At 48.6% G+C, this 23,458-nt stretch overlaps 1 protein-coding gene across 3 annotated transcripts in view; it reads left to right on the top strand.

The window, feature by feature from the left end:
• cnc (NFE2 like bZIP transcription factor cap-n-collar) overlaps positions 1 to 23,458 on the top strand; it is a 96,976-nt gene that overhangs the window by 29,277 nt on the left and 44,241 nt on the right. The window lies entirely within an intron of this gene.

The following is a 23,458-nucleotide window of genomic DNA, read 5'->3' as shown; positions in this document are numbered from 1 at the left end:
TTAGTGGAATACCGGGAGCCCGCCTACCGCCGGTGAGCAGGCGCTGATTGGTCCCGATGCTGCAGGCGCGCGCGTAGCTGCCGGGTACGTGGCGCCATCTGGCGACATCAAGGAGATTTGCGCATGCATTGGCTGCGCCTCAATGATTCATGGCTTCTCGTGCCCTAGTGTTGCTAGTACCTTTCGTTCCAGCAACACTGTTTTGTCCTATGACCTCATCACGCTTGTACTTGCGAGTTGGGCCTGTGGCGGCGATACCTGTATTTTGGTTCTTGCTCTTTTCTACGTTACAAGAGCTTTATTGTCAGTATGAGTGGTGTTTTTGTAATTAAGAGCTGGTATTCTGTCGATGCAAGCCAACTTCAAATTCTCCTCAGTGTCCCTTTAAGGCGAAAGCCTTTAATGCCTCATCGTTGTCGACAGAAGGTTGTCAGCACAAGGTTGCCAGCAGAGGTGTCTCGCTTTTTCTAGTCAGACCAGAAAAAAAATCTTTGTGCATGATGGGATTCGAACCACCATCCTTCCGTTCTGCAGCCGAGCATGCTAATGGCTACGGTATACTTCCTGCCAACGCATATGTAGTTCTCCCTGTCCAGGACGCTGGAGAGTGTTTGCAGAAAGGTGTCGAATCAGGGGGATGCCTCCCAAACGCCCTCCAGTGTCTCCAGCATTTAAGATTGACAAACAATTGTGTACTTAACATCTTAACCACACATCAGTGACACAAGCAGCAACACCGCGCTAAAGGCTTTCGCCTGACCGCACTTTAGGTCAACAATGTGCCCCCCTGAATTTTTTAAGTCTTCTTCAAGAGTTCCCCCACCACAGTTCTGTTGTTATCACAAGTAAGACAGTTCAGAGGGAATCATCCCCAAGCACCCAGTCACATACTAGTGTGCAGGCAGGATTTTTTTCAGCATGGCTGAAGGTAGGGTGTCAGCTGTTTTTGGCTGTATGATTTGTTTTGCAGTTTTATTTTTGCAATGTGACAAAATTTGCTTTGGCAGTATGAATGGGCCTTACTCTCAGTTCTTGAAATTAAAATGAATGAAATATACTAAAATGAACACCTCTAAAGTAGGAATCAGTATTTATTTTATTTGTTATTTATGCAAATGCCCATGATCTATCCCATGCTCTATCTCATAAGTTCCTCGCAGCACTATGGAAGCTAGAGACCTCTTCTGCCAATTAGAAGAGTGCGTTAAACACGTTCCTTCATGCCTCGTCGTCTGCTTGTCATCTGCTTGCGGCGTATGCAGATACAGCTGCACATGTGTATAAATAGACGTCTCAATGTATTCACACTTTAATGTACTAAATGCAAGCATTTTGTGGGACATTGCACTGTTTGCCACACCCAAACGTTCAGTTCACCATATACAGGTAGAGGCCTAGTGGCGCTATCTGATTTTTAGATCAGGAATCATGTCTGTCAACGCACCTACTTCTCTAGGCCTATAAGCAACAGAATCGTCACTCAAAACAAAACATAAAGCAAATTTATCGTTTGTGGAATTTGCCCAAGGTGAGATTGGACTAAATGAAAGCCCGATAACTCATTTCTGACCAGTGAACATACTAAAAACCCGGTAACAGTGACGCATTCACCCCAAAGCAAAGGTCCCAGCCTCGAAGTGGGTCGCCTGGTTGGAAACATTATTTTAGCATATGCAAGAGTCATGTGCACTCAACTTGAGAAATGCCAGCTTATGTAATGCAAGTGTACATTAAGGCTTGATTTCGAGTTGCGTTTGGCGCATGCAAACTTAGATGCACTCCTTCCCTTAAGGGGGCAGCCTGGTCTTGAAAAGAAAATTTTATTAATCTAGTCATAGTTATGAAATTTTCAAGGCACATGTATTTTTTTGCGCTGATTCTAGATATGTCATTTAATTTCATGCAAAACAGTTACTTGAGCACTTATGCACTTTTTATGCAAGTATTTTGTGAAGAGTTTTGAAGAAAATTTGCTGCGGGAAACTTTCTGAAACATATGCCATTTGGTTCTCTTGATACCAAGGAATGCAATAAGGGTAAAATCATCATCCCGGCTATCATAGAACTTTAGTTATAGGGTACTGAAGCTGCCACTTCAGAAACAGGAATGCACACTTTTCTTCTCATTTCTGAAGCGAAAACTTCAAAACCCTTCAACTTAACTTCTAAGATAGGCAGGAAGACAGTTTTACCCTTATTGCATTCCTTGGTGTCAAGAGAACCCAATGGCATACATTTCAGCAAGTCTCCCCCAAGAAATTTTTTTTGAAAGCTCTTCACAAAATACATGCATAGAAATTACATAAATGCTCAAGGAATAGTTTTACACGAAAGTAAATGACCTATTTAGAATCAGCACACAAAAATACATATTCCCTGAAAATTTCTTAACTGTGACTTCTTTAATAAAAATTTTTTTTTCAAGACCAGTCTCCCCCCTAAAGCCCATATGCCCATTTTATACTGTCACTGCATTCTGCAGTGTCTCAATGTTGCCTCTGCACACACTGCGACTTTGGTGGTACTGCAAGGAACTACTGAGACAAGTATACATCACCTGATAGGGATTGAAGTGGGTTACAATGTTGATGTGTCACAATGATGAACAAAGTCCACGGTGTGCCCTATTTACTTGCATAAATAAACAAAGCCCCTACTTTGGCTGTCAGAAAGTGCAGTTGATTTTCCCGTCACGTCAAAAATGCACCGCTGTCATTTGGCACACAGTCTTTTGATGATTATAGTGAATGGCCCTGCCGCAGTGGCTCAGTGGTTACAGCGCTCAGCTGCTGACCCGAAAGACGCGGGTTCGATCACGGCCGCGGTGGCTGAATATCAATGAAGGCGAAATTCTAGAGGCCCGTGTACTGTGCGACGTCAGTGCACATTAGAACCCCAGGTGGTCGAAATTTCCTTCACTACGGCGCCCCTCATAGCCTGAGTCGCTTTGGGATGTTAAACCCCAATAAACCAATAAACCAACGATTATAGTGAGTGCTAGCAGGTGGATTCTTTTGGACACCAAATCAACTAGTACTGAATAAACCCCTACATCATCTCTAGTTTATTTAGGAGCTATACTTTGTAATACTATAGAACACTGTCTATCGAATGTCAACTGCATACCTCACCGCATGGGACGTAGAGCTAATAAGAATGTTCTGCAAGGAATCCAAGAACCAACAGGAACCGCGCCTGGTTACGCAAGGTTTCTTTGTTGGATCTACCATATTAAGGATTGTTTAAGCTTCGTGCTGAATGGTGGGGGTTGTGCATTTAACTGTACTTGTGCTTTCCTCTGGACAGCAGTATGGCAAGTTATGTGAGTTATATGTGAGGGTTTAAGTTAGAAGTTGAGTATGTTCTCGAACACAGAAACCGTGCTGAAAAGTGCATGTGTTTTTTTTTGAAAGTCAGCCTTACGAGGTGAAATGTCTATTCCACCAGCCATGCTTGTTTTTCTGTTTTGCTGCTTTAAATATTTTGTGTATATTTTACCGTTCATGGCGAACACACTTCCGAGATGGTTTTGAAAAAAAAAAGTGCCGACATTATGCAGGTAAATATGGCATATACAGTGAAGCCTCATAGTTTGACCACTTTTAATTTGGAAATTTGGGTGATTCGGGCTTTCGACTTGGTTCAGACCAATACCAACGTAAGTCTATGCACTGGACGCTGGTTAATTTGGGTGCTGCTGTTCCCACATCGGTCGATTCAGATGCACTCCCGATGGAAGGCCGTGTCACTGTATAAATGACGTAGTGAGTGATCGTGCTAATGTCACGCGTCGTGTCAAATGTCACTTCAAAGCAGAGCTCATGCACCACTTATGTCTGGCTATGGCAGGCAGGATGACATTCGGAGAGTCCCGGTGACAAAAAATTGTTTGGCCGGATAGTTTCGGTTTTCCTCTCCCGAGTTTCACTCCAGACCACGCCTCCAGACCCAGCAGCACATCGGCCAGCCAGCCAACTAAAATTTTATGCTCTTTCGCATTCCGATTGGTACAGTCTTTGTCAAAAGTAACCAGGCTGCATGGTTTGCTTCTAGCTCGTACAGTGGAGCCCTTACAGCTTCCCTGAAGCTGAAATGGTCGTTAAAGGTAAGGACTTGGGGTCTTCTTACCTTCCAACACCTTTTGATCTTTAGAAAAGCCCCAAGGGCTCCACTACGCTATCTAGAAACAAACCATGCAGCCTGGTTACTTTCGACAAAGACGGTACGTCACTGGCCTTTCATTTTCTGACCAGAAGGTGTCTTGCCATTTCAGTGCTGGCACGTTTTTCTCAGTTCTATACGCGCATGTCTTCCAGTCTTTTATTGGGGAAAAAAATGCGTACTCATCACTGGCTGTTTCCAATTTGCGCGATGGTGCCTGTTCACATGCAAAGATGCCACTTGTGAGGAGACTCTACTGCTGCTGCCGTGTAGCACTGTGAAGGAGCCCACGGAGGTTGGTTGGTTGGTTTTCGAGGGAAGGAGATGGGGCAGCATCTGTCTCACATATCTCGGCGTACGCCTGAACCGCGCCGTAAGGGAAGGGAGGAAGGTGGGAGTGAAAGAAGGAAGAGAGAAAGAGGTGCCGTAGTGGAGGTCTCCGGAATAATTTCAACCACCTGGAGATCTTCAACGTGCACTGACATCGCACAGCACACGGGCGCCTCTGGCGTTCCGCCTCCATCGAAACACGGCTGCCGTGGTCGGGTTCGAACCCGGGTACTCTGCTCGGTAGACGAGCGCCTTAACCACTGAGCCACCGCGGCAGGTTTTTACCATTCTGGAGCAGCCGTCCGTTAACGATCCTCAATTTGTGCGTGCAGTATGCATCTGACATAGTTCAGAAAAATTGTTGTTACCACGCAATATTCATCTCAAAAGCAACAACCGCTGCCCTGGTTCTTGCCAAATAAATTTACTATGATGTGAACGATTTCTGGCAATTTTTTGAGGGGGGGGGGGGGCCTTTCGTTAATTTGAGCCTTTGGATGATTTGGACATTTTTCCCACTTCCTTGAAGTCGAATTAGCGAGGTTTTACTGTATGTACAAGTGCAGCTCATTCTCATCATTGATGGAAAGAATCGGTGCCGTGATCAAAGTAGAAAAAAACTGAATTTTATTTGCAGGTTGCTATGCAGGAAAAAAAAGCACCAGTGACTAGCCTGGCTTTCGTCTGGTAAAAAACTTTGCAACAGTTATCGTCATCGTCGTCGGCCTGACTACACCCACTGCAGGGCAAAGGTCTCTCCCATGTCTCTCCAATTAACCCTGTCCTTTGCCAGTTGCGGCCACCGTATCTCTGCACTGAACTAAGTACCTAAGTACATTGGACTATCAAGTCTCTCAGCCTCTCTGTATCACTAGGATATTGCTGTAGGAAGCAAGTGCACTTTGGACAGTTTGTGCCTCAGTTGTTTGGGCAAAGTGGGTGTGTGACTGTAGTGCACAGCAGCAGAGAAACAAAATGCACGACCTTGTGGACAGTCCAAAGAAACGCAGACACTGATAGGTGTTTGGCATTGTCCCCTCTTAAAACAGCCTGCTGCTATATTAACAAAACGTGTAGAATGATTGGAAAGATGAGAGACGCAAACTGAAGCTGACACTGTTGCATCTCGGGTGACACCACTAGGACTGCGAGGACTGCTTCTGGACCTTCGTGGTGTTACTGATGCTGTCAGTCTGTTGAGAATGCTCCAGAATCACGTTCCCTCTGGTGTCAAGATTTTTCATTCTATAGTGGCTGCAATAACTGTGGAGAGGCAACTTCATCCAAATCGATGGAAAGTTTGTTGTGAGGCCCAAACACTGTTTGCATCCTGGGCGTGGTGCAGCTCGAGGTTGCTTTGGTTTGTTGCTGCACCTTCACAGGCCACCGTGATCTTCGTCGGTAACAGCCGAGACTAGTTATGCTCATTTCAGATGATGTACTCCGGCTGATGAAAATTGTAGTTTCTTGTATTCTGTGAATGGCATCATTTTCTTTGTTTGCTACTGAGCCAATTTGTTGCAAAATGTTAGCAGTGGTACCACTTCTGTCTTATTTAGCTGTGCCTAGTCTGTTTGCAAGCCTATAAGCCACCGCAGTGGCTCAGTAATTATGGTGCTTGGCTGCTGACCCGAACGATGCGGGTTCGGCCACGGCGAATTTCGATGGAGGCGAAATTCTGGAGGCCCGTGTACTGTGCGATGTCAGTGCACGTTAAAGAACCCCAGGTGGTCGAAATTTCCGGAGCCCTTCACTACTGTGTCCCTCATAACCTGAGTCGCTTCGGGGCGTTAAGCCCCATAAACAAGACAACAGCAACATGTTTCCAAGCCATTGTCAAGCAACTGTAGCTGCTTACTACGCTATCTGTTGAATGGTCTAAAAACAGCCACAAGGAATAGCCCATTTCTCTTGGATTGTAGTCTCAATCATCACACAAGATGCACATTTGCAAATAATAGTTTTCATTGTTTGCTGTATCACAAGCCAGGCTGGTATCGTCCTCATCTAGGCAGCACAAGTCTCGTCTTGCATTTGGTGTTGGCAGTGTTGACAAGCATAGGGCACACGTTGGCTCAAAACTATCAGCGCTGTTCTGTAAACAGCGTGCAACCCTTAATGATGGCAACACTGGCACTGTGACATGCCACGCATACTCACACACAAAAAAGAATTCGTATGAAAATCTTGGTGCTCATGCATTAATAGGAATGGCTTTTGTTTCAGCATCCTTGACAATGCCCAGATATATCGAACACAGATATTTTTAATTATTGGCTATATCAAACACACAATTTCTTCTGTTTAAAGTTCTCTGTGAAAGTATAGAAAAGTCTCGCAGTATATTGAATTCCAATTTCGCTGGTGTCGAACTGGGTGCCGCACCCCTGCAAGTCGTGCTTCTCTTAACAGCGCTGTTTGACATTAGATGTGCTTGGGGGTGGCCTTAGATCTCTTCTACTTATTTTCCACACCACATCGATGTCATGAGGTGCAGCCAACCTAACCAATGAAACACTGGTGGGGGCCCTCGCCTGACATGCTTCGCTGCCGAAGGCTATGCGGAAACCAACTGTACCTTAATTTTAGTTAGCAGTTATTCTATTTGTCGAGTACTGGTAAGAGGATTAAACATCGTATGATTGATAGTGGCTAGTTCCAAAAAACCGTCTGTTGCGACATCGACGCGAAGCAAGTTAGGGCTAGTGGCGCCGTGCTGCCTGCACACCAGGGGGCGGTACGTTGTTGCAACAAGTGCATCTCTAACATGGATGCAATGTATTCTTGCCTATAGATTATCGATAAACTTAAGTACCAGTTTTTTATATATTGATTTATTGATATATAGAACTACTTTGTGGTCCCTTTGAGTTCACTATATCTGGGTTCAACTGTAGTGAAGTGCTTAGTAGTGAAGTTTGGGAAAGCCAGTCGGCACCGCAGCATCTCAGTAGCTGCAACTTCCAAGCTCCCGGGATGAAATCGTGGGTATGGTGGTCGCATTTCAGACGGGAAGTGCAAAAATGCCTGTGTGCCATGCAGTGTCAATGCGCATTATAAAGATCCCCGAGCGGTCAGAAACAACCTAAAGCCGTCCACTATACCAGTCCTCGTTGCCCACTGGTAGCTTTGGTATGTTGAACCACATGCATACCCATACAATTTTCATTAAACACTCCAACTGCCTTTAGGATCAGTCTGTGTGTAGAACAGGCTGCATGGGCAGCGAATATTGTAAAATAAAGGCTCTCAGTGCACAAGGAGCTCGCCGCTTTTGCACAGACCGTGTGGTCTTGTGAGTTGCGCTGAAGGTAGAAGTTATACGGCAGAAAGGCGGTGGCTCAGTGGTTATGGCGCTCGGCTGCTGACCCGAAAGACGCGGGTTCGATCCCGGCCGCTGGCGGTCGAATTTCGATGGAGGCGAAATTCTAGAGGCCCGTGAACTGTGTGATGTCAGTGCACGTTGAAGAACCCCAGGTGGTTGAAATTTCCGGAGCCCTCCACTACGGCGTATCTCATAGCCTCAGTTGCTTTGGGACGTTAAACCCCAATAAACCAAACCAAACCAAGCCCAGACGAAGACAAGTCCCCTTGTCGAAACGTTGGCTCTAGCAACCTGAGGTTTTCCCCTCCCTTGTTCATTTTGTGATCGCCAAGGACCATCTACCGCACCCTCTCTCTACCACAAACCAAACTAAGTTATACGGCAGAAAAGGTGTTGTTCTGGATTCCACGGGTTCCATGTGACTGGGTGATGTGTTAAATGAACTGCACATGCTAAGCTCAGGTGGCAGCGTCTGCTAGCTGCTCGCTGGCAAAGATTGATTGCAAGGCTCAGTTTCATGCTCACCGCTGCCTGTCATGAGCCCCAGGCAACGGGCTTTTGCTTACCACCAGGAATCCCTTCTTCATGAACTGAGCAAAGTATATGAAACCTCAGAGGATTACAGGACAGTGGCCACTTTCGTGCCATCTTCTGGCACTGGAAGCCATCCTGCAGCTGTGGCAACTTGAGTGTGCCATGGGAGGAGATGGTAAAGGAGCACCGCTAGCCACAGGATGCCCGATGCAGGTGCTGCTGCTTTGGAAGTTTTGAATTTCATTCGTATTACTCCTCACGACAAGAGGAGAAAAAAAGGGATGGGGAAGGAGAGGGGGGCCTCCAGAGCATAGCAACCGTTGCAAAAATTGTGCCATTAGCAGTTTTTGTTAGTCTATTACAGCCTTTTCATTTGCTTTTCACACATCGTCAGTGATTTTAAAGGGAAATAATCGTAGCTAAGGAATCAAAATAATATAAAAAAACACAGTGGCCATTAGCAGCACTGCTTCCAGTTTACCCATGCAGCATGTACCAGTTATTTTTTCAGTGGTGCATTTGTCCCTGCAACGCTTTGTGTATAACTTGCAGTATGGACTGCAGAAATATCAGTAGTTTTCATTTCTGCTCACAAGAGAGAACCATACCCTCACAGTAATAAATGACCTGCATTTTTTATTGTTTCTCAAAGTAAGGTCAAAGTGTCAACTGCCAAAGATGCAGAAGGCCTGCCCAAATACTACTCATCGCGAAAGCTTAACCTTGGATGTGAAACGCAAAGGCACCTGTGTACTGTACATGATGTCAGTGCACGTTAAAGATCCCCAGATGGTCGAAATTATTCCGGAGATCTCTACTACCACACATCTGTCTTCTTTCCTTCTTTCACTTCCACCTTCCTCCCTTCCCTTACGGCATGGGGTGGGGTGTTCACCGATGTGCAATACAATTAGTGTGCCATTTCCCCATGGGGTGTTCACCGATGTGTGATACAATTAGTGTGCCATTTCGGTTCCTCAAAAAACCAATTTTCAATTTACCAGTAAAACAACCCAAAATGTAACCAGGCAGACCACACTCTGAATGGGCCATGGAATGATTTTTAATTGTACTACCTATACATTGCATGGGTCTGAGCATACTACCTATACATTGCATGGGTCTGAGCATATGGGCACTGTTGTATAGCACTTGTATGTTCAGAAATTTAGCCAAATTTGTTAAATTAATTATACAGCTGTATTTTTCTCATTAAACCTGTGAGCTATTTATACTTCTACAGTATATGAATCAGTGATGACAAAGTGCTGGCAGTTCAACTGCTTTATAGGACATTTTCATTGCCTGGGCATTACGAGGTCAAAAGGTCTGGGTGCCTTTGAAATTATTTGCAGTTACAAACTGCAACTAAATGGTCGTTTCTTATGTCTGCGACCACATAACCATGTTGCTTTAAAATATGAATGAACATTGAAAGTGAATTGGATGTGGGCAGAATCAAATGATTTCTATGAGGCACAGTAGCACAACGAACAACCCTTGTGAAATATTTTTGCGGAACTTTTTTCGAAGAACAAAATCATTCCGAAACGTCTGAGCTTTCTTTAAAACATGGTTTCACACGTGTATTTGCGAGGCATTTATTAGACAAAAGCGAGGTTTTATTTTGAGATCCATGCTTTTACTTATGCTTTGCCAGAGGTTCACCTGGGGTTCCTTGGTTTTTGTGCCAACTTTCACAGGCATGTGGCATTCGCATCAGTGCAGCGTAGCCAACTGGAAACCTTTCTGGTTAACATCCCTGCCTTTCTTCCTCTCTTTATCTCTCTCTCTCATTTTGTGACCTCATCTTGGGTGATCTCTGTGGGAACCCTGCATTAGTGTTATCACAAACTACCCACTTATTTGTGTGTAACCTTTATTTGGGACAAGTAACAATATTGGTTTCGGGTGACCATGCTGAAGGCTGGCAGATGATACTATTCACTCTGATCTGGTGAACGAGAAAATTTTGAACCTGTTTTTGGTAATTTCGAAGATTTCATGAATGGGGTCATTGCTTATTCAGCCGGAGTTTTACCTCTACTGTTCGTGGTGTCACTTGTTGTTCGGAGCCATTGCTTTTCGTTGTATGGGGCATTTGGAACATTTTCAGAACAGTCTCTTGTAACTAAGAGAAGCAGGTGGACCAAGAAGTATGATCTGAACTTGAGCTCAAAATATCTCTTTTTTTTTTTTTGTGCTCTAGGTTCGGCATATATATTGAGTAAAGCACTTCACGCTGAAAAAAAAAATGGTTTTTGGTTTTTGAGGAAAGGAATTGGCGCAGTAACTACCTCACTTATCATGGTGGACACCCGAACGGTACCGTACGGGAAGGGGTAAAGGTGGGAGTGAATAAAAAAGGAAGAAGTCTTTGGGCTGCGCCTAGGCTAAATTTGTGGCAGTGGCCCACCGTGTTCTGGTTGGAATGCTGTCGTACAAGGGAGGATGCCCGGAGCGACCAGACTTGCCAGAGCAGTGGCCAGAGTCGCGCGAAAACGTCATCCGGCAGCTCCGTGTCATCAAGTATAGCTAGCGTCAGAAGCGTTCTGTTTTGCCCGAAGGCAGCTTTATCTGGGGGGAATCTCTGTTCGTTGCTTCCTTTTTACCTATCTTTGGCGCGGGGTACCCTCACGGGCAGCTTTCATGTACGCCGGCTGGCGCGTTGTTCGTGAGATGAGGCGCGGCGATGGCTCCGCCCTGGGCTCGTGTGTACGTCTCCGCGTATCTTGCCGTCCCGGCGGCGCGTGACGACGCATGTTTGTCTTTCCCGGAGGGCGGTGCCGCCCTCTCGGGGCGGCCTGGCGTCCGACGCACTCCCTCGCCGCTGACATTGTTTTCCGTCGACTCGCGCTTGTCCCGCTGTGAGAATCGAGAGCGACAGTCGAGAGCGCGGACGACTTTAGTTCACTTCGATGCCAGGAGAGACGAGTAGGACGAGATAGATGTGTGTGCTGGGCATTGGCGCCAAGATGAACTGTTCATAATATGACAGTACCGAATCGCTCCTCACTCGATTTCGTTCTTGACCAGCGTCGACACTTTAGAGGCAACTTCCGCGTTTCGCCCTCTTGTCTGTGTCGATAACCGCGCTGCTCAATGAAAAGCGAACGCACATATCCGCCGGTGAAGTCTACCGGGCGAAAGAAGGAAAGTTACCGGGACCACTAAAGAAACTTGCGCGCGAGTAATGCAAAATCATTTCTGTTCTCCTCAAATTATACTTCAATTCCATTCTAATGTTATTCTAATTCTATTGAAATTCTGTTCTAATTCTATTACAATTCTATTCCATTCCTTTGTAGTCGGTTTGTAAGCATGTGCTAGCACTGTTACCGATTAATATTTCGTATTTTCGCGCCTTTGATGACGTCACACCGTTTCGACCAATCGCGAGCTATGTAACGCCGTTACTTTTGGGCGACGCCGGTTTTTCGTGTCCGTGAGCGACCTGATGTTTTCGCATTAATAAAAATGTTCGATTAACCGCCAGTTGCTAGCGGTTGCTATTCTCGCGTATGCGGGAGGTGCGGGCTTTGATTCCCAGTGCCACCGCCGCGGCAGTGAAGCCAACGGTGGACACCCGTGATACAGTGGAATCTAGTTTCCCCTTGTCTGGTGCTCGGCTCCTCTGGGGTGAAATGCTTGGAGAGTGGGTATTTGACCCTACCTTGTGTAGACCAAAACGCGTATCGCGCCAAAGTCCCCCTTGCGCTGTCATACCCAGCAGCTCTGGACAGAAGCATTTTTGTATGCAATTTATGTACGCAATTTTTTCATGTAATGTAAGATTTCACTATAACAATCAATATATGCGCAGATCACCTTACGGAAGTCGTGAATTATTTTTTCTGTTAACGTTTTTGCTGTCGTCAAAAGCGTTCCCCACTGGTTCTCTATGGGAGCCTTAACTCTTCAACGCGATCGTTGGAAACACTTTAAGAGAAAGATCTTGCTATACATATCGGAATAATGGGCCATTATCTTCAATATTTCTGTAACAGTATCTAACAATTTTCTAATTTTCAAAAATTTTGGCCGAAATTATTGGACATGCAGAACTGCAGTCGCCATGCGATTGTCATGGAGACATGACGCACCAGTCGCCTTATCAAACTGGGCTCAAAGAAATGAGCTTGCAAAGAAACCGATTCTGGCTAAAGGACACACTGAGGACAAACTGAAGTTGGCCTCCATCGATAGACCACGGTACTCTTACGACAAAGTGACCACTCTCGGTGAAAACTGCGCTTTTGTAAAAGCTAGAAAAGACAAGAAAAAAATAAGCACAGGTGTCGCCATCGCCGGCCGATTTCGCCAGTAAACTGCGTGCGTCGACACCAAACTTCCCAGCGCGGATCGCAGAGACTTTACATGCTGCCCACCGCCATTCACTCGAAAACCGCGGCAACCATGCAGTCCTTGTCGGTTTGGGCGTCACGAGTCTGAATCACGTGGCGGTGACAGTTCGTCCATAAATAGGTTTGTTTTTGCTGCCGGACAATTATCAGTCAACATACCGAGAAATCGCCAGACAATAAATTTTTACTGAGGAGAATAACTGGATAGAGTTGTCCCCCGTGTCTCTCAAAGTTAATAATAAATGCAGGCATCGCAGCACTTGGTGGGTTCATGTCTTCGAGGGAGCTCTTCGACAGTCGGGCTTCCAAGCCTTTAGCATTACGCCACTAGCAGGGCTCAGGTTCTTCTATTCTTGAGAGAGAGAGGTGTCGAGTATGTTCGGCCCGTGGTCGAGTGGATACATATCCGAGGCCCGGACTTCCCGGTCAGCGCTCTTCCGACCGTAGAAGACTGCGCCTCGAAGGAGCAGGGCTGTGGCCACAGCCGCCATTGGAGCCTGACGCGTCTCGTCATCCGCCATTGCCCCGCGACACCGCGCGCAAGGCGGGGGCACGCAGGGCGGGGCCCCCCGAGCAAGCCACTGCGCGTCGACGCGAGGATCGTCGCGCTGGGGCGCCCCGCGCGGTATTGTCTTCGCCGTCAGTCGATGCCCGCGTGCCGAGCCGGAGGCCAGACCGAGACCCGCCTTCGAGCCTCGTCCGGACCCTTCTTGTGGCGCGGGTGACGCTGTCGTGTCCCGCTTGGTCACTACTCGCTTGTTGTGCTCTGCGTTGCTCGTCTCTTGTGGAAGCCTTTCTTAAACCAGCCGGTTGTGTCAGTGTTGCTTTGGCCCGTCGGAAGTATTATACCGGTCCATCTCTGGTCACTCAAGAGACAAGTGTCGTCCAGCTCCGGAGGCATCGAACGACGTGGAGGACTTTCTTCGCCGGTTTAGTGATGCCATGAAACTGTGCGCAGCGACTTTTATTGCTAGTTTACAGTCTTCCCCCGTTTGGCTTTCTTTAATGCCATAGTACTGGTAGATTCTAACCGCCCAGGCCGTTCTTTGGTGACAGCCCTTTTGAACGTCTTCGTCCAGTCCATCTATCCTGCTCGTGAACGGTTCCCCACAACTGCTACCCCGACTGCTTTTCGAGAGAAAAAAAAAGAAGAGAGGGAGAGTGTGCCGCCGGGTACTTTTCGCTGTATTCCCGACGCTGAAGACCGCGGGCATAATAATGGCAGCGCCGAGGCAGCCTGGTTCCCATTCCCCATGCCGGGCGTCCTGACGAAACGTAGCGAGCGCCGTTCTCTGATCGCCATCTTCAAAGTCGGCGGCCATCTTCTTTTTTCTCTCGCGATGTACGCAACTCGGGAGCCCACGTACCCGCCCTACCACGACCAGCACTCGGGCCTTCACATCCTCTGTCAGGTGAGCCGCAGGTTCGCTCTCGCGGGCCGACTTCAGGGCTGCTCAGCGCTTCGTGCGCTCGCATGCGTACGGAGCCCTGCATCGCGGTGCAGGATATGCGCGTGAGCTCACGAATGCGCACTCACGTCGACGTGCTGCCATTCACTGCGTGCACGCCGTGGCAATCCGTATGTTTTGCCAAATCGATTGCTCACTGCGCTGTCCTGCGTCTACGAACGGAATCTTCAAAATTGCAATCGTGCTTCGCTGGACTCTTCTGCAGGATGATGGGCAGTGCAAGTTAAGTAAGTAGAAAACCAACGAAAAGGACGCATTCACAAGGACGAGAAGTACACAGGACAACGCTGGACAGCGTTGTCCTGTGGACAGCAGCGTTGTCCTGTGGACAGCAGCGTTGTCCTGTGTATTCTCCTCCGTGTGAATGCGTCCTTTTCGCTGGTTTTCTACTTACACCAACTGGCCCAACAAGCTAGGCTTCTTCAATGGTCAGTGCGTTCGTATAGCGATGCTCCTGGTCATGTATGATGCATTGTGTATCTAGGGATTCTGGCTAGCCGGCTCGACGTAGATTCTATATGTGGTGGACTAAGAGCAGGCGTGTCTGTAAAGAGTGAACAGAGCCTGGAACTTGAGCTTGTTGCGCAGGCGCTACGCTGCTATCGTTCGGGACGTGTTTGGGAGGTGCTCGGGACGTGCTCGGAATGCTTAGCCAGAAAGCGCCACCCGCTTTCATCGCGCTTGTCATGTGCGTGATCCGCGACATGTCGGGCTACCGTTCTGGAATTGTAAACTGCGTTCGTTCGGCATCTGCCAGGTTCGGTCCTGCTGCGTTACGTCAGCTGTAATCGGTAACGTCCGACAATGCCCCTTGTACAAGGGGGCACGGGAAATGCTGCTGATGCCGCTGGGCTTCGAATAATATTTTAACCGACTGAGTCGCCAGCTGGCGACGAAATCGATTAAGTTTAGCTCATTGCTGTTTAGGTGAATTGATTTGCGTGTATAAAGTCCGATAGACTACACCTTTCGCAGCATTTCTTGTTGCTGATTGCATACTCACAGGCATAGAGAGGACAAAACTCTTCCGTTTGACTCAGTTTTCTAACTCTCAAATTTAGCGGGTGACTCAGTTTTCTAATTCTCAAATTTAGCGGGAATCACTCGTACCGGACTCATGCCGTAAAACACGTGGGCACCCGTCTACTTATGGAGAGTTGCTAGAACACTTACAATATTACACTCCAGAGTACGACGGCGCCTTCTGGCTTTCCGGTTCGGCCGCGGCGGTCGCATTTCGATGGAGGTGAAATTCTAGAGGCCCGTGTACTGTGCGATGTCAGTGCACGTTAAAGAACCCCAGGTGGTCGAATTTATCCGAGCCCCCTTAGTACTGTTCCCTCATAGCCTGAGTCGCTTTGGGACGTTAAACCCCCGTAAGCCTAACCAAACCTTCTGGCTGGGACACGTGATCTGCTCCGGCTTTGCGGAGCAGATCACTAAGCGGCGAAAGCCTGGCCGTCTTTCGCCACCTGCTTCTGCTTAGTTTCCCTGTTTCCAATTGGGTTAGGCAGTACGAAACAAAGGCCGAAATACAATTGTTGTACGTTGAGGAACATGATCCCGGTGCAAAGATGAACATACGTTCAGTACAGAAAATATATGACCAAGCTGGCGCTGTGTCCTTGCATTATTTGTATAGTGAGCGTGTGCTCACCTTTGAACCAGAGCCCTGATCAGTGACCTCCGCCGTGAAGGACACGGAAGAAGCGGACAACACCAGAGTTGCTGTCTTCTAGTTACCCGGTATGGCTTTTCGCGGCCAACTGCTGCAGCCGGGCAGGACACGGACAGAGAAGAAACGGACCCCACAGGCTCCGTGGTGTCCGTCTCTTCACTGTCCGTGTCCTCTCCGGTTGTGTAGCAGTTGGTCACGAATAACCAACCAGTCCAGGCAGACATTCTCGCCAGAGGCCTCCTCCTCCTCGGCAAATATCGTCTTCCTAATCCTTCTGCTGGCTTGTGTGTCTCCTTGCGGGCGCTTGTGTGCCGTGGCCTGTACTTCGTGTTGAGCCTTGCTCTCTCCATATGTGCCCCCCTCCGAGAAACTGACTGCGGTGTGTCGTACTGAAAATCCAATCCGCAATTCCTGTCTGCGGGTGTTTTTGCAAAGCGCTTCTCTGAATCAAGTCGCGCACACAGCTGTCGCCTTCCTTCTCGTTTCTTAGATCAGGCCAGGAGCCCAACAGTTTGTGGGCAAAAGATTGAAGCAGCGAATCACTCCTATGACAAGCTGGGCTAGTTGGTTTTTGTTCGGAGACTACACGTATGCTATTGCAGCATGCACGAACGAAGAAAGGGTGAAGGACGATGCAGGACGTTCCTTTGAATCTTTATATGGCGTTCCGCATCGTCTGTTATCTGTCCTTTCTTCGTCCCTTTGCGCTTGCGCTATGTGCACATTCGTGGTTCACTAGTCGCCGAAAGGATGTGACCTCTAACATCGCAGCCACAGTCTTGTCCTTCGATCGGTATATAGCGCTACAGGCTCGGAGCGCTACAGGCTCGCAGTATATTTGTCGAGTGTGTCGCCGCACAGCGGCGATACTGTCACGTGGTACCGTACGGTCGCGCTGGCGTTGAGGCGCGTGGAAGTTCGTCTGACCCCTGCTCGGTAACGCGCGCTGCTTGCTGCATATCCGATCGTTTTATCAACCGCAGCCGCCATTTTCTTTAAATGCGCTGCCAATACCAACTCCACTCGACGTCCCGAATAGTATATAGCGAGTTTCGTACAAGTTGAAGCAAATTTAAGTGCTATAGTGGCTCGTGTATACTGCACGATGGTAATGCACGTTAACGAACCCCCTGGTGGTCGAAATTCCCGGAGTCCCCCACTATACGGCGTCCCTCACAGCCTGAGTCGCTTTGGGACGTTAAACCATACCATGTCCATGTGAAGCAGGTTTGATGAGCGAGCGCTTTGCTCACGTGACTTGACCGGTTGGGTGAAACCGCCGGGGTGTACAGTCGGGGACAAAATTCCTTGGACCACGTGATCCGCAAACGAGGCCGATAGCTCTATTACTATAGCCGTGGGTTGGAGACCACACTTGTGGAGGTGAAAGTAAAAATCCTCTTTTTTTTCCTTTTTTTTCGCCTCAACTAATGTGAAATCTAGCCGCAGGTTAATAACAGCGCTATCGGCTTCGTTTGTTCATCACGTGGTGCAGATCGACTATTGTCCCCGGCTGTACACCTGTCAAAAGTTTGGAGCCCAGGGGATTAGCTTCCGAGCCCCACCGTGTGGCTCGCAACACATCTCCAGCCTTGCAGATCACCTGAATGTGAGAAGATTTCTGGTGTTGCTCCTTCTGATATACGACAGGACTTCCATGAATGCTATAGCGGGGCCCCCCCTACGCGACTTTGAAGCAAACTCCTTGGGCTGTTTTAACTATAAGGCTGTGCGTGAGATGGAACTAGGGGCGCGATCGCAGGTAGCGTGTACGCAGTGATGGTGCGCAGATATCGGGTGACCAAGTCCTCGAGCGCTTTCGCTTTTTGGCTGATACTCGGTGCTTAGATGCTGAACTTGAGTGCTGGCTCAGTGGTGTGTCCGCGCAGCCGCAGAAGCTGGCTCAGTGGTGTGCCACTTCTGACTCTCCGAGCATCCAAAGCTTGCTCGGCGGTGTGTAATGGCGGCTGTACTGTACATAGAGCCGATTGTGTGCAAATGCGCCGCCTCCAAGAGAGGGGGGGGGGCACCTCGGCGACTGCTTTCGCCGCCCCCGCCGGCAGGCGTGGCGCGCCCACCCGGGTTCGCTAATGAGTGCCGATTTGCTTGGGCAGCGATCCGTTTTCGAGGACCGTTCCTTGAGCCGAGGAGGGGGGGGGGGGGGGCAGAGGCAGGCAACGCTGCGCCAGCCTGCGTGCCCAGTCCGACGCGGCGCTGCAGGCGCTGTGTGCGTATGTGCGCGCCGAACGCCGCGCCCTCTGGTTTGATTCGTTGCCATGTTTGGGAATGCGTGCAGAGCCGACCGAAAGTGAGGGACGTCCCTGTTTTGAACTGCGCTCGCTCAGCTAGTTGTTGTCTGAGGTGTCACTTGGGAAGGAAAGACTCGCTTTCGATTTTGCCTTGAGGCGAACGATTATGCCAACTCTGCGGCCTTTCCGGGTTACACAACCGGCATGTTAGCGAGGTTTCTTTGTAGCTTGAATGCGCTTAGCGTACACAGAACTGGCGAAGGCGTATACATGCGGTAAGAGAGTGCGCTACGCCTCGTTGTGGCTTAGCGTATACCGTACAGTCGCGGACAAAAGAACATGGGCCACAGAACGGCAGATTGGGCGAGTTGGTGTTCCATGGTGACAAGTACATACATTCAAACAGCGCTAGACAACAGGACCAGAAAGAGGGGGAGACAAACACGGCGCTGAACCTTAACTTTATTTGCCAAGCTTAGAAACCCAAAGCCTTTCAATAATGAAACGGAATTTTTCTTATTCTATACCGGATCCTTTCTGGTCACTCTAAAATGTTTCGTTATGGCATCACATGCTTTACCTGAAAATTGCTCCTCAGAAAGTACAACAAAGAAACCTTCTTTGTCGGATTGGACGACGCGCAAATGCCTCTCACACGAGAAATCCACCAACGATCGTAACCTATGGTCACGCTTTTTAAGGCACTTGCTACTGGCTAAAGCGTCAGCACACTCCGATACACACCTTGGTCTGTCCTCAGGCTGAGCCTTAGATGGCACGTTATGGGCGAAGGCCAACTTTTCAACGCTTCTCAGACCAGGGTCGAGGCAGAACTTAGGTCCAAGGCGCAAGGTCTTCTCGTGCCTAGAATCCAAAACGACGTCCCCGAGGACCAACAGCTTTCCTTCTGTAGGCGTTCTTTTTGTGCCTTTCGGAAGGGTTGGTCGGACCGTGTTCCAAAGGAATTCCGTGAGATGGTCAATGTTCACACACCACTCGCGAAACACACGCTGACCTCGGCATCTGGTCCGTAGTACGTCCTTGAACAGTCTCGCCTGGCGCCACCACTCACTCTTGAGAATTTTGCATATTCTCCTGTTGTGCTCCGTAGATGGACGTAGCCAGCCACAAAGCGCTTGTATATTCGAAGGACAGGTGCCGTAACGACAATGCCACGAAGCGGTGCGTGCTCGGCAGATACACACGGCGATGATGGGCGAGAGTACAGCCGGGTTTGATAGATCGAGATTTTGACACATAAAAGATGCCCATGTACAAGAAATGAACTGTAGCGGAACTGCATTTTGGCAGAACGGCACTTGCCCACGCAGACAGGCACTGTTCCCTTTTTCACAGTCGCAGGTCAGGTGCGCTGCTACTGCGCACGCGCAACTGGCGAGCGCGGCGGCGGCGCGCTAGCTGTGCGCCGTGTGACGTCACTGCTCCTCGCGCATGCGCAGTATGGCCTTTCGTCAGCTCCGCGAAATGGCTCGGCGACTCGCGTAGTGTTGCTTTCGCAACATTCTTTTCAGCGCAGTTCATTTACTTCATATACTGACATGTCCTTACCGGTCGTGGTTTCGGATCCCACTGACGGCGGGTGGTTGTTTTTTTCTTATACTTCCATATCAATTATCTTTCAGAGATACAATAATTACACTATTAATGTTCCATTGATAAACACCGCAAATTAAAAAAAAATGTGAAAATCGCAACATTCCCCTATGCCGCTTGGTTTCCTTCATATGTAGTACACATGTCCTTATGGCGTTTGAGTCGCGTTGCGACCTTACCACAAGTTTTCTAGCTGTTTTAATCACTTTTCAAATCCGCCGCACCCCGTATGAACGTAGCCACCTTTTCGACCAATCCGGAGTTTTTGCTCACGCCGCGGACGCCGGATTTTCTGGGCAACAAGAACTTTATACACTGTGGCGTAAAAGGAAACCGAGGAAAGTACAGGGGAACCGAGGGAAAAGGAACAAACCGCGGCGGCGATGGTTTGAGTAGAAGCACTCGAAAGCAAGCGAAAAAAATTGGAGGCTTACCAAGGTTAAGCCCAGTGGATGCGAAGCATGTTAAGCAGCTGCCTCAGTGTGGATGGGGCTAAGTAACGGAGACGTGGTTTTAGGTTAATCGTCATACTTTATTCTTTGCAGCCCGACAAACACACTCTTATGGTCCGTAAATGCATGACTCTTGGTTTGCACGTCACTTATTCTGTATTGTCTTTGAGCATTTCTACACAACACCAAGTCTAAACTGTTTCCCCACTGATTCGTTTTGCATTCCTATTATTAACGTCCTTAACGTTTGGAGGCATCTTGACCGCATACACGCCCGGCGCAAAGACGCTGTCGCGGTTGCGGGCACAGAGACTGACGCGACGGCGGGCGCGCGCCGCTTCATCCCTGGCTTGACGTCACATATCACGTGATGCAGCGATGGTGGCGCCGCCGCCGCGTCGCGCGCGACGGCGCGAACCGAAGCGTGGAGGTAGTGGAGGCAGGGCTGTGGCATGTTGCAAGTTGCGCGTCCGCGCCGAGGGTGGCGCCCCGGTTGAAACGATTGCAGCGATCCTGGTATCGGCGGTAAACGCGGCTGCAGTTAAGCCTAATAAAAGTGAAATTTTTAGGCCACTATCAATAATAAAAACATGCTTATGAACTAAATTATAACCAGCCATAGGTATTAAAAATAAGACATCCAAGAAATTAGTTGCGAAGATGACGACGCGGGTAACGCGGCAGCAGACGACAGCAGACGACGCCCGGTCAGCCGCGCAAGCGAAAACGGCGACGTCGGCGACATTCGCACTGCAGCAGCGTCATTGGCGTCATGTCGAGTCACACAGTGAGCTTTTCTTGGAGTCTTTATACTAAGAACTAGCACTGCAGCATATTATGTTGTCCCTAGCCCAACGCACTGTGATTTCTTCTACACGAGTCAAAGGTTGAAAATTTTCTCTGCCTTTCTCTGCGTGTGTTTATTCATAGCCACAGACTGATGCGTTTCAATACATGTCAGATGTTTTACTTCCCTACTATTTACCTAAATCTCTTACAAAGTCGCGTACAAACCTATATTCAGTCATGTAGCATTTTATTATGTATACTGTACCTTGAAACCTATTTTTATCCACCGTATATAGACCAGATTTTTGAGCCTCTCCTGGGCGCGGCCATTTTGCACCGACTGGCGCGCCGCGGTGCGGGCGTTTCTTTGGGGACTGCGGGGCTGCGGCAGTTCCGCGGCCGCGCCTGCATATAGCCGCGCTTCGGGCGCTAAAAAAACATTGTCGAGCATACTTCCGCTGCGTGGCTGTGTTGCAGGAAGTATTTACGTTATCAAAGCGATAACATTGACGCGTTTTAATGACATTTAGTTTGACATTCAGGTTAATTGTGCCGGCGCTTAGAACGCGCTCGTGCTTAATCGAATTCCGTCTTGGTGCTCCACCGCAAAGAAACTTTTTATTCAATATCAAGCATTAGGTGTGCGGCTAGTATGCAGTTCCAATTCCCATGCACTCTTATTCCTTCCTGCCGGCCATAAAGCCCCCCCCCCCCCCCCTTCCACAAATGGCTTTCTTGTCGCCGCGCCAGTTTATCAACAAATTACCGCTGTGAGCTCAACTGAGTCGCAGCGCCAACAGAAAACAAATTTTGTCATGGTTTATGCAACCTGGTGCATAAAAACGTACTTCCGCTTAATTTATAAAAGCTTGAATAGATATGAGCAGCTAATCCAGCTTTCACTAATTCTGAGGTCCGAAGTCGCGTTATTTTATTCAGGAGCTCTCGCCGCGTGTGAGAGCGTTGCGTAGGCGTTTGGCTAAGTGTGGAAAATGTAATGAAATCGCGCATATTTTCCTATGAATAATGTAGATACCGCACCGCTGCGGTGGCTCAGTGGTTACGGCTCTCTGCTCTGGCCCAAAAGACGCGGGTTCGATCCCGGCCGCGGCGGCCGAATTTCGAAGGAGGCGAAATTCTAGAGGCCCCTGTACTGTGCGATGTCAGTGCACGTTAAAGAACCCCAGGTGGTCGAAATTTCCGGAGCCCTTCACTACGGCGTCCCTCATAGCCTGAGTAGCTTTGGGACGTAAAACCTTAATAAACCAAACCAAGCTAAGGTAGATACCAACAGCAGAAAGATACTATAGATAAACCTTTACCCCCCAGATACCTCTGACATGCGTGCGGAAAAAGCAGCTGAAATCGGTAGCGGTCGTGCTTACAATCCTGTGCATGAAATGTTCTTAATGGGAACAAGAGCAAGCTCAGCGCAAGGATGCTGAACACGTACTGGTGATCGAAAACACGCGCTCCGTCGGGACAACCTTCAGTCTGCAGCTCGCCTATCCAGTTACTACTCCACTGAGTCAAGTCAATAGATCTACATTCTGATGCATAATATTATCATAGATGATATCGCACGTAAAAGGCGACAACAAACGACACGACAGCGCAGAAATCTGCTTCGAAGTGCCGGTTTCCAGTCGGTACACTACCTGGTCGACTACCCTCGGATGTCACGTTAACGAGTAACTGCGCACAAGATAACCGCAGCACTGTCTGGAAGAGGGCAAATGTGAGTAGTGACGCACAGCACACACCCTCATACGTTAGCTGATGGAGCACAAAACGGCAGAAGCGAACACGTAAACATGCGTTCTATGCGCGGCGCCGGCGCGACCCGCAGTCCCTCGGGCCGCGCGCGCCGACAGATGGCGACTGGCGTCGAGAGTAGGCGCGCGTCCGCAGCCTGCGTGCGAGGGTAAAAAAATCTGGTCTATACTCTGTGCGCTCATGTCTTCTAGGTTTACATAACGGCGTTTTTATATTTAGATTTTTAGGATGCCTGTTACTGATACTGCAATGTCACTGATACTTAAAATCACTTTTTGAACATCGATTGTCACTGGTGATGTTCTTTTAATAAATTGTTCTTTGTACAAAACCATTTACGCTTTTAGTTCTCGATCGAGCGCAGCTGCTAAGCAGTCGCGCCGCTCGCCGCCATACACCATGCTACATCAACAGACACATCTAAATATAAAAGCGAGTGAGCAGATTCCGTAAGTACTTAGGAAATCAAGCGTCAATGCAGCGCGGGATCAGTTAATCACCAGTATTTACAAAGCTTGGATCGAGCTAGCGGCCGCCAGCACCAGGAACGCGCGAGTACAGTGCACTGTAGCGCGAGCAACCGGCCACAACCAGCCGTCTAAACGCGCACCGCCATATTGGATTTTTGTTGCGTTTACCGCCTCTCCCAGGTGCCGCCACCATCGCCTTCGAAAAAAAAACGTCCCCATTGGCTCTATGAGAGTGTCACTCCCTTGG

This window comes from Amblyomma mixtum, chromosome 6 (assembly GCF_055824585.1).
Source record: "Amblyomma mixtum isolate Tamu chromosome 6, ASM5582458v1, whole genome shotgun sequence".
Classification (NCBI taxonomy): Eukaryota; Metazoa; Arthropoda; class Arachnida; order Ixodida; family Ixodidae; genus Amblyomma; species Amblyomma mixtum.
This window is presented reverse-complemented; position numbering and strand designations above follow the sequence as displayed.